Below are 11,269 nucleotides of genomic sequence, written 5' to 3'. Positions count from 1 at the left end.
AAGCTGTTAAGTAAATCAGTGGCTTTTAAGACTCAATGCCGTCTTTTAGACAATATTTTGTAATGCCCCTTTTGCTATACTGTAAAAGAGGTAACAAATGGTATACTCTTTTTACATATAAAATTTTGAAAATATTAATAAAAATACCTACACATAAATTTATTGCCTTCAAAAAGGACAAATAAAAGAAAAACATTTTATCACAAAATAACATGCATTTCATTATGTAAGTGCTTAGACATGACTACTTAGAAAATATAGTGAAGTAGTCAGATTCTTGCCCCAACTTCACAATGAATAAGTTTGGGTTTTTCAATAAGAAAGTAAGAAATCATTCCCTACACGAAAAGCAGGAAAATGAAATAGTAGAGCTATGAGTGACACTAAATAAAAAGCAGTGTTTGAATAGGTTATACTAACCCAGATTCATTTGTGTATAATAAAGGAAGGAGAGAAGTAACTTTAATTGAAGTTGGGATAACCTGCCAAGAAAAATTGCAGACCAACAAAGTGGAGAAAATGAGGAATTAGACTGTCCAACAAATGAGCTGTATCTTACTTGTAAGTGGAGGGTCAAAATAATTCATATGGAATGACCTAGGGCAAAGTAATGACAGAGTAGCACAGAAAACATATCTTCTATTTTAAAATCCTGCCACGTGGTGGGGAATACTTTCAGTTTCTGGTATTTATTAAGAATTTGAAGACCAAATATTTTGGCAGGTGGTAGGGAGCAGAGAGTGGATTAGGAAAAAAAAAAAAAAGTAATACATATAGGAGGCTGTAGAAAACTGTTTTACGATAGGCTTCTGGGGGCAGTATTAGCAAAAAATTAAAATCCATAGGCAACTCACTTCTGCTTCTGGTTACAACTGAGGACATAGTTCCTGTGGTAAAGAATGCATATCTGTACAAACTAGATGAAACAAATGTTTTCAGGTGTTCGACAATAGCCAGCACAAGACTGTGATGCCTGAGAGAAGAAAGACCAGTAAGATGTGGTTTACAATTTGGAGGCATGTCCTGGAACTATGGCACAGAAAGCAGGAAGCTAAATGAAGCACAGCCATCTTGCTGAGCTGAGGAGACAGAGATCAAAGCCTAGAGATATCAGAGAACCACAGAAAAAGGAGAGATGAAGAGAAAGTTCCAGAAATCTACATCAAACGTCCCTTTGAATCTAGCATGTAACTCCATGAGACTACAGAAAAACAACTATGGGGGAAAGAACAAGTACCCAAGAACTAGAAACTGAGCAAGGGTATCCCATCTTTTGGCTTGAGCAGGGGTGTCCAATCTTTTGGCTTCCTTGGGCTACATTGGGAGAATAAGAATTGTCTTGGGGCCGGGCGCGGTGGCTCAAGCCTGTAATCCCAGCACTTTGGGAGGCCGAGACGGGCGGATCACGAGGTCAGGAGATCGAGACCATCCTGGCTAATACGGTGAAACCCCGTCTCTACTAAAAATACAAAAACTAGCCGGGCGAGGTGGCGGGCGCCTGTAGTCCCAGCTACTCGGGAGGCTGAGGCAGGAGAATGGCGGAAACCCGGGAGGCGGAGCTTGCAGTGAGCTGAGATCCGGCCACTGCACTCCAGTCCGGGCGACAGAGCGAGACTCCGCCTCAAAAAAAAAAAAAAAAAGAATTGTCTTGGGCCGCACATAAAATACACTAACACTAATGAAACCGATGAGCCAAAAAAAAAATTGCAAAGCAATCTTATAAATGTTTTAAAAAATTTTATGGATTTGCATTGGGCCTCATTTAAAGCCGTTTTGGGCTGCAGGTGGCCCGTGGGCAGCAGGTTGGACAAACTTGTACTCAAGCATGCACAGGGCTGAGAAGTGGGTAGGGTTTGAGTTTAGTTTAGTCACAGTGGAAACATCTCATTAAACTCTTAGAACATTCAGCAGAGACCCTAGCAAAGCCATGTCTTAGGAGCAGTCCCCACATAGTTACTCAAGGCTTGACCTAATAAAGCTTAATAACAAGACTCAAAAGAATCAAACTAATCCTCAAATAATTTAATTGATACTGGAACAAAAATTCAATGATCTCTAAAGAAAGATAACAAAATTTAAAAAATCAGCGATCTAATCAAATCAATCAAAATATGCTTGACACACAAACAGAAAAAGATGACTCATAATCTGGAGAAAAAAATAATAGAAACAGACTCTGAAATTGTAGAAATGTTGGAATTAACAAGTATTTAAATAAAAATATACATGTAAAATAGGGATTTAAAAAATGAGAGATGAAAAAACAATATCTGAAAGAAAAAAAATTCACTAGATGGGCTTAATAGCAGAAGAGATACTGGGGGGAAAAAAGGTCAGTGAACGTTAATACATAACAATAGGAATTTTCCACACTGAAGCATGGAAAGAAAAAGACGGAAAGAAAAAGCAGATTCTCACTTAGCTTTGTGATCACGTAAGAGGTCTAACAAATGTGTAAATTGGGGTCCTAGGAAAAGAGAAGAATTCAAAAAATTTGAAAAAGTAATGCTCAAAAGATTTCCTGATGATGAAAACTATAAACACACAGGTCCAAGAAACCTAACATACCCCAAGTGGGACGAACATAAATCCCCATGACATGAGTTTAACTACGTAACAAAAGTGCACATGTACAACTGAACAGAGAATTTTTTTTAAAAAAAGAGGCGCATTATAATGAAATTTCTGAAAATAAGTGAGAGAAAACAATCTCAAAAGGAGCCAGAGGAAAAAAGACACATTATGTGCCAGGAACAGAGATAACAATTAGCACTGACTTTATCAGAAACAAGACAAGCCAGAAGACAAGGAAGGAAAGAAAAACAAACCTCTGTTAATTAAGAATCCTCAATCAGCAAAAACATCCTTAAAAATGGAGATGATAAAAGACATTTTCACACAATCGAAAGTTGAGGGAATTGTTCCTTAAGTATTACAAGAAATGTTCATGAATATTCCTTTTTTTTTTTTTTTTTTTGAGACGGAGTCTCGCTCTGTCGCCAGGCTGGAGTGCAGTGGCCGGATCTCAGCTCACTGCAAGCTCCGCCTCCCGGGTTTACGCCATTCTCCCGCCTCAGCCTCCCGAGTAGCTGGGACTACAGGCGCCCACCACCTCGCCCGGCTAGTTTTTTTTTTTTTTTTGTAATTTTTTGTAGAGACGGGGTTTCATCGTGTTAGCCAGGATGGTCTCGATCTCCTGACCTCGTGATCCGCCCGTCTCGGCCTCCCAAAGTGCTGGGATTACAGGCTTGAGCCACCGTGCCCGGCCATGAATATTCTTTAGTCTGAAGGTGAAGGTTACCACTGAGAGACTTGGCCGGGCGCGGTGGCTCAAGCCTGTAATCCCAGCACTTTGGGAGGCCGAGGCGGGCGGATCACGAGGTCAGGAGATCGAGGCCATGAATATTCTTTAGTCTGAAGGTGAAGGTTACCACTGAGAGACTTGATCAACATGGTAGGACATTGGAATTGGTAAATGTGAGGCAAATATTAAAGACTTCTCGTTTTTCAATTTCTCCAAATGTTTGTAACTATATAAAGCAAACAAGGTAGTGTGGCATTTGTAATATATGTAGAAGTGAAAAATCAATGGCAATAATATCACAAAGAACAAGGGGAAAATGAAAAAATCCTGCTGTAAGCTTCTTGTGTTACTTGTAAGGTGAGTATAATATTATTTGAAGGTAGACTGTGGTAAGTTGAGATGCACATTTAAATCATATATAATGTTTTAAATGAAAACATAAACTATCTCTGATTCTAACTTTCTAAGATAACAAGTGGCTCAATAAATACTACATTTAGCAAAGAATGGGCAACCCAAACAAAATAAATACGCTTTTTTTTGGCAGCACAAATTTCCTATCATTAAGCTATGATACATATACACTGTACATATACAGAATAGAAATAATATGAAAGACTTTAAAAATAAACCTTAAAACAAAAGTATATTTGTTTCATGCGACTCCACTAATTTGATATTTGTTTTGGAATTTGTTCACACTGTTTATATTTGTTATACATTTTTAGACTTCTTTACAGTGACCATTGCAATATATTTATAATAACTGTAGTTTGTAGTAGTTTGTAGTAACTGTGATGTAGCACTGAAACTCATTCTCCCTAAATAGTAAGTTCAAAATGCTCTAATAAGTAATTCAACTTCTTTCTTTAAATAAGTGGGTTTGCAGGAGAAACATGAGTGAATACACACAACAGATAATGCCTTATGGAAAAATAGATAAAAAATAGATGAAGATTATGGAAAAGTCTAAAATTTTAACACTAACAATGAGACACTTGAAAAAGATTCAAGGGAAAGTGACAAAGATTGAACAGAGGCAAATTTTAAAAATGCCAATGAAGGAGTCCCTGAAGAACCAAATAAAAGCCTAGAAACAGGACAAATCCTAACAGTATAATTTGAGGAACTTTTCCAAAATAGCAACAACAATAATAGCAACTGCATATTGAAAGAATATGTCACATATCTGAGAATATTAAGCCAGACAATCAATACTAGGATGTATTCTAGGGAAATTTTTAGACATAATAAAGATGTGATACAAAAGTGACTTTTAACTGTAAAGAGGAGAAGCCAACTGTTATGAACAGGCAAGAACTTCGGATATCTCCATCCCATGACCCCTTGAAGGAAAATATTAAAGAATGAGCATGACATAACCAAAATCACTAGTGATAATCATGACAAGTACTGGTGGTGAGCATTAAATGTATAGTTATAGAATTAGAACCAAATGAGGGTTAGAAAGAAGGGATTATAATATGTAATAGCTATACACCCTGGCAATGTAGACATCAGTCCTTTAAACAGATTAAGAGGAAGATTGAATCAGTGTTAAATGATGTTAAAACTATTTTCATTAAACATATTGTTCATTAAACATTATATTAAAATTGAAAAAAAAATCAAACAAACAAGAAAAGGAGTGGGGTCACTTTGTGATTAGAATGATTAAATTCTTGGGCCCCTGTCCTTCTTCCTCCCACAGGGAACTCTGTAAATGTTGGCTGACATGCCCTTTTTCCATTCCAAATGAATAGGTCATGCATTAATCACTAATTCATTCAGATAGTTACATTTCATCTTTTGGTAGCATCCATATGAGAGTAATATATTTCCAAATAGTATTACACTTAACTTCATTCGGCAGCTGGAAAGAAGAATAATGAAAATGTTCAGTGACAAAGATTATTTTAAAGAAATCTAAGTTTCTTGATAATTCCCATAAATATTTCTTTCACATTGATGTGATTGATTTCATTTCCTTGCATCTCAAAATTGCCTCATTTAACTTTACAACTATCTCTAAAAAATACAACATTTTTCAGCATTTTAATTTTGGTATTGTATTTGTCACTAATTTATCAATGATGAAATGAAATAATTCTACAACAGTGTCAAATAGTAAGCATAAAATTGATAAGCAGTTCCCTCTGAAGAGCTATCTTATAAGAAAAACTTACTTATTATATTAGATAAAATTTTTAATATTTTTGTCAATTTGTAGGTTTCTAAATAATAATTCGTAGATGTCTTAATTTTATTAATTTAAGACTAAACAATATATTGATTTCTGAAATGTTTCACCAAGATTCTTACCTACTAGTCATTGATGAAACATAGAAGGAACTGCTAAAACATGGTGGTATTTTAATTTGTTTACAAAGCCTTTTTGGTAAATCACAGCTGGTCCCATTTCCTATGATACAATCAATGACTGGAAAGGAAATTATTTTTCTGTTTAATATTTTTAAAGAATTCTAACTACTGATATACTTTTTTTGTACTTGATCCGTACTTTTGAAAATATTAGTTTATCTACAACTCTTTTTTTCCTTGCAGATCCTTTGTATATGAGCAGTAAGTCTTCATTATCATACAAGATTCTTTCATATACTTGACATAAAAATTTACTTGTTGCAGTTCATTACATGGCTAATCTTTCAACACTGCCATCAACTCTTCTTGATACAGTAACACTGCTCAAAAGAAAGGTTAAAAACAATTATTTGCATTTTTTCCATGATCATTTTACTAAATTCTTGCATAGCTAGTAAAGTTAGCTTTTCTCCAATATTATGTAGCTTACCACACTTTAGCAATAATTTGTATTGCTAAGATTCGTCCTTTTTCTGATTAAAAGACTATTTGTGAATATTCCATGGACAAGATCCCTTGGAAATGTGACATACTTTTGACAACTTTATTACGATGTTTCTTTGTAAAATGTTTCTTTAATCTTCATGACTTTGTTACTTCATTAGAAAAAACACACTGGGAGAGAAGGCATTTCCATAACTTCTATTTTATGGGCAAATCTATATAATCCAATTTCAAATTGTCAGCTGAATCTTGTTGCCATTATCTTTTATGTTTGATATTTTGAAACAAGATCTAACGATACATATGTATACATATGTTCAATCATCACGAATGGAACAACTACTAGTATAAACGATAACAAGTATCTTGTATTAGAAACAAAAATCCTATGACCTGAGTTTCTCTTGGTGGCATAATTTTCCAAAATGTTGAGCAAATCTTTGAAAGGTAACAATGTACAGTCTTCTCTTCATTCATACAGTAGCTGCATTTTTGGAAAATTAATATATATACAAACTGTTAAACAGATTACTTAATTTAATTATAAAGGAATTAGGGTCAAGCTTCAGGTAATTGTACCAGTTAAAAGTGTTTTAAATATATTGTTTTCTAATCTGAAGGTGTGGAACAATTTTTTGTGGTTTGGTTCTTCCCTGAACATCATAAGGCATCTAGCATCCCTGGTCTCTTCTCACTAAATGCTAGAAACCTCCCAAACTTTGTCTCAACTGAAAAATTATGACCGATTTCTGAAATGTTTCCTGGAGATTTTCCATCGAATGATGCTGGGTAAAAGAATAATTGTGAATTGAATGTGGGCGATCCTTTAGGGTTACATGCTTAGGGTTGCACATTCCAAGCCCTGCCTATAAATGCTGGATGGAGGGAATGAGTGGGAGATGTGATCCAGGCTGTGCTCAGTCCTACCTGGAAGAAGGGGGTAGGCACCAGTTTTTTCTTCTGTAAAAGAGTATCTTCCTCTTGCCAAGAAGTCATCCAGAGGGGCCACTGTTTTCTTATTTTTATGAAGGCACTGTAAAATCAAATTATGTACAAAATGGGCAAGCAGGTACATCCACATTTAATTAAATATATATGGATAAGAAGTAAGCAAAAAACCTTCCAACTTTTAAAATGGAAAAACTATTTGTCTACAATATTTTCTTTATTTCAACAGCATTGTAATTGTGGGTAAATGTGTATTATAGCTTCCCACTGATCATTTGAGAGACATGGAGGGCAGAGGGTGGATGAAATTACACGCAGCCATCTTTTACATCAACTCAGAGCTTCAACTTTTGCTCATTTGTACCATATATCATAGCTGGCTTTCTAGTGAAAACTTAATGCATCATTGACTAATTGTTAATAGTTTTGTTACAGGTTAGGGGTATGCATAGAGATGAATCCTATCTAAATATGCGAATAGGGCATATTTTCTAATCATTCTTTACTGAAAACACTAGACATGTTTATTTTGTTTTACCATGACATTTATGCTGATCTTAGTCTCTTCTATATAATCCTAATTTGCAGCCAGGGTTGAGGGCCTCCTGGCTGGAGTGGTGGCACTGAAGCTGTAGCCTGGAATAGAGAATGGTGTGTATCTGTTGTTTCTTCTAAATAGCACAGTATAGTGACCTCAGAAAACTGGAAAGAACGTGGGTCCAACTCAGGAGTAGCAGCATCACAATAGAAGGAAACTTGACTGAGTAGATCTAGGTGATAAAAAATATTTCTAAAGATTGTTTTCTGAGTCACTATTGCCACTGAAAAATAAAGGTAACAAGCCCCAGGAAAAGTTTTATTTGGCTGGAGTCCTCATCCAAGCCCAGTTCTGACACTTCTAGACATTCTTGGTAACTTGGCAATGAAATATCTTCTATTATGGAAAGGCTGTGTTCTTGAATACATAGTAATTCCTCTCCATGATGTCTAGGGCCAGTTACCACATGTAGTTGTTGCAGCCTATACTGGGCTCCACTTCCTACTGGCTTAGTTCCTCTGCCCCAGTCCTTCCTCTTCCCTGACTCCCACCTGTGGACTGGTAGGTACCTCCTCAAAGAAACTGCTCAATGCCTCTGCTCCAGACCTCTTTGGACACCATGTCTCTGAGTCACACATGTATGTCTCTTAGCCAGAAAATGCACTAGGGCTGAGCGTGGGGGAAAGAAGGTGTAGTTGCAAGTTGCAGTTAAAGAAGGCAAGGGAATGCCCCCTTATCCTAGAGTTTCCTTGCTTTCTGGAGCATTGAGTCAGAAATTCTGGGTCTGTTACATGTTACTAATAGGGGAGATGTATCATGAAGGACTTCAGTGTGCAGGTTCTAGAACCAACCAGATCTAAGTTTGAATCTTAGCTCTTCCACCACCTGTGTGAATGACCCTCCTTAAACTCCAACTATTTCACTCAATGGGGATAATACTAGCTACAGAGTGAGTGACTCCCATGCACCCCTTTTTGAAGGTGTCTTAATCCAAATGTGTAGATACTAATCCAAAGGCCCCAGATGTAGTTCAGATGTTGACTTACTGAACCCTCATGGAGTCTCTTCCAGACAACCTGAAGCCAGTACCTCAGATACCCCTAAGGCAAATGAGAGCAGAACTGGACTCCAGGCTACTTGTTGTGTTAGAGTAAATACTGTGTTAGTTAGAGGAAACAGGCTACTTGATGTGCAAACAGAACAAATAAAAATATTGAAGAAGAAATGTTCTGTGATTTAAAATTGTCAGAAAATATCTTAATAGCTCGAATTCAGGCAATTCTGGTTTTCATCTAGAGAACAGGAAAAAAAAAATAGATGATGACAAGCACTACTACAGAACAGAGATTATAAGTAGAATTAACATACTTTTGGTTGTTTTTCCCTAGTGGATTTGAATGTAATAATGCTTTATTTTTTGGGTGGGTGGGGCTGGGCATGAGGAGGAGGATGATATTCTCTTTGAAAATGCCCCTTTTAGAAGCATGCCTCTATTTCTTTGTTTGAGAGTGCATGCACAAATGCAAAAACCTAATCAACACATTTATTTTTAGGACAATAATTTTATTGCCATGAGTCTCCTTCTTAGAATAAGGCAGGTTATTTTGCTAATTGGTTGGCACCCTGGCATCACCTGATGCTAATCACCAGACACAGGACACCTCGCAGCTCTAGGCAGCAAGTTAAAGTGATTGAAGGGAGAATTGGCTTGGGTTCTCTCCTTCTCCCAGCCCCCAGGCTTTTGTGTGGTTTGGGGCTGCTTTTATGAGACAGAGAGATTTTCTTTCAGGAAAATAGGGTGAACTGAAAAGTCCTTTGTATCTTCCATAACCTGGGGAGAGGGGTTTCAAATCTCCTTAGTCTGGAAGGCAAGGGTGGCTGAAAGCTAACAAAGAAAACCATTTTAAGCTTGATGAACTGAGAGAAGGGAGACTATTTGAAGTTCTGGAAAAGTCCCAGAAGGTGGCTTTTCTACCTTTTAATATAAATGTGTGACTAGACTCTAAAAGCCAACTTGATCTATGTGCTCTTGGTGGGCACAGGCCTTGAAGGCTGCTACTGTTAGCAGAGAAGTGTCATGTGCACCCTCTCTTGAGACCGAGCCAGTGATGGGGCCTTATGCTGGACTGGTTTATGCATGTGCTAGAACAACCTTTAGAATCACCTAATTAAACATATTATAATGTCAGCTCATGGTGCAAACACGTTCTCTTAGAAAAATATAATACTTATTCTGGAATGGGAAAATATTTTTTTTTTTGCATTTAATATCAGCAATTTACTAAGCTTTAGTTTTTTTATTAAAATTCTACCTTTTGTATTTTCCCAAGGTTCTTGATTAATTTTCAAAGTGTGGAAAGAAATCTTGGGCTTCCCACCTCCTACCACCGGCTTCTCGCTTCTTCCTCCACTCTAGTGAAATCATGCAATCCCAGCACTTGGAGGGGAGCTCTCTTTGAACTGCTGCTTCTGAGGCCCTGGGGGTGGAGTTGATTATTTTTGCACGGGGGCATTAAAATGCCAGACATCAATTTCTTGTCTCCTGGTGAAGATATCTATACACTGAAGAGGTGTGCTTCAACCCTTTTCAAAGAATTTTTGCAAGTGCAAATTATGGGAACCCGAGAGAATTAACTATATTTCTTTAAATAAATCCCCTCAAGGTCCATCTGAAGATGGTTGTGGAGATGGTTGTGGTTCTCTAAGAAGCAGTAAATTCTGCCTGGGGGAAATGTTGCACCAATACCCCTCCCCACCCTCATTCTCCAGCAAGTAGCCAGCGCTGTGGGGTGGGGCTGCTGCAGTGATGGCACATATTAGGTAATACCCCCCGTTAGACTGCAGATGTGTGAACTAGTTTAAAACTTTTATTAGGGTTTTTATTAGACTCCACTGCAGTCTTAGCCTCTTTACAGTTGCCAACTTAGCCAGTTGCTCACAAGTTATAACAAATTAGGAATACCTAATGCCTAAGCTATTCTTACACTTTAGGGGCAAAATCCCAAACAAATCATAGTCTTCCTTGTGAATCTAGTCTCCATTTAAGAAATTGCACTTACAGGCAGAATGGTGCTTGAGCCAGGGTTTTGTTATGGCTTTGTAATAACAGTGTGGTTCAATTCTCCTAAGCACATAAATCCCGGATCCTTTATCATTTTCTGCCTGGCCACGGAATGCCCTCTCTTAAGTCTTTGATGGCCTTCCAAAATCTTTTTTTTTTTCCTCTTCTTTTTATTGCACGTATTCCTTAAGTGACCTTGATTCTTCTGTGAGTGCCAGATTGGCGTCTCTGAAAGCTGACATTGGCTTGCAATCCCCAAAAGAGGTACTTATAAAGTAGAAGATCCCCATCCTTCCTCTGTATGGGGGAAGAGCTCAGGAAGAGGAGGACACTTCTCTTACCTAAAGAGGTAAAGCAGCCTGGTCCTTGGCTTCAAAGCTTTTTATTATGTGCCAGTGAAACAAGCTTACCGTACTGTCTAGCTCCTTCATCTGAGAAAGACATTAATCTCCTTCTATTTAGACTGATGTACATAGGAGTGAATAAGTACAATGTAGATTTTTTTCCCCCTTGGAGTTAATAGACATGCATTGAAAAGTGTCCATTCACCAGTCCTCAAACTTTTTCCCCAAAAGGTCTCAATCTAGGCACA

The sequence above is a fragment of the Trachypithecus francoisi genome, unplaced genomic scaffold (genome assembly GCF_009764315.1).
Source record: "Trachypithecus francoisi isolate TF-2019V2 unplaced genomic scaffold, Tfra_2.0 Lachesis_group5, whole genome shotgun sequence".
NCBI classification, from domain to species: Eukaryota; Metazoa; Chordata; class Mammalia; order Primates; family Cercopithecidae; genus Trachypithecus; species Trachypithecus francoisi.
This window is presented reverse-complemented; position numbering follows the sequence as displayed.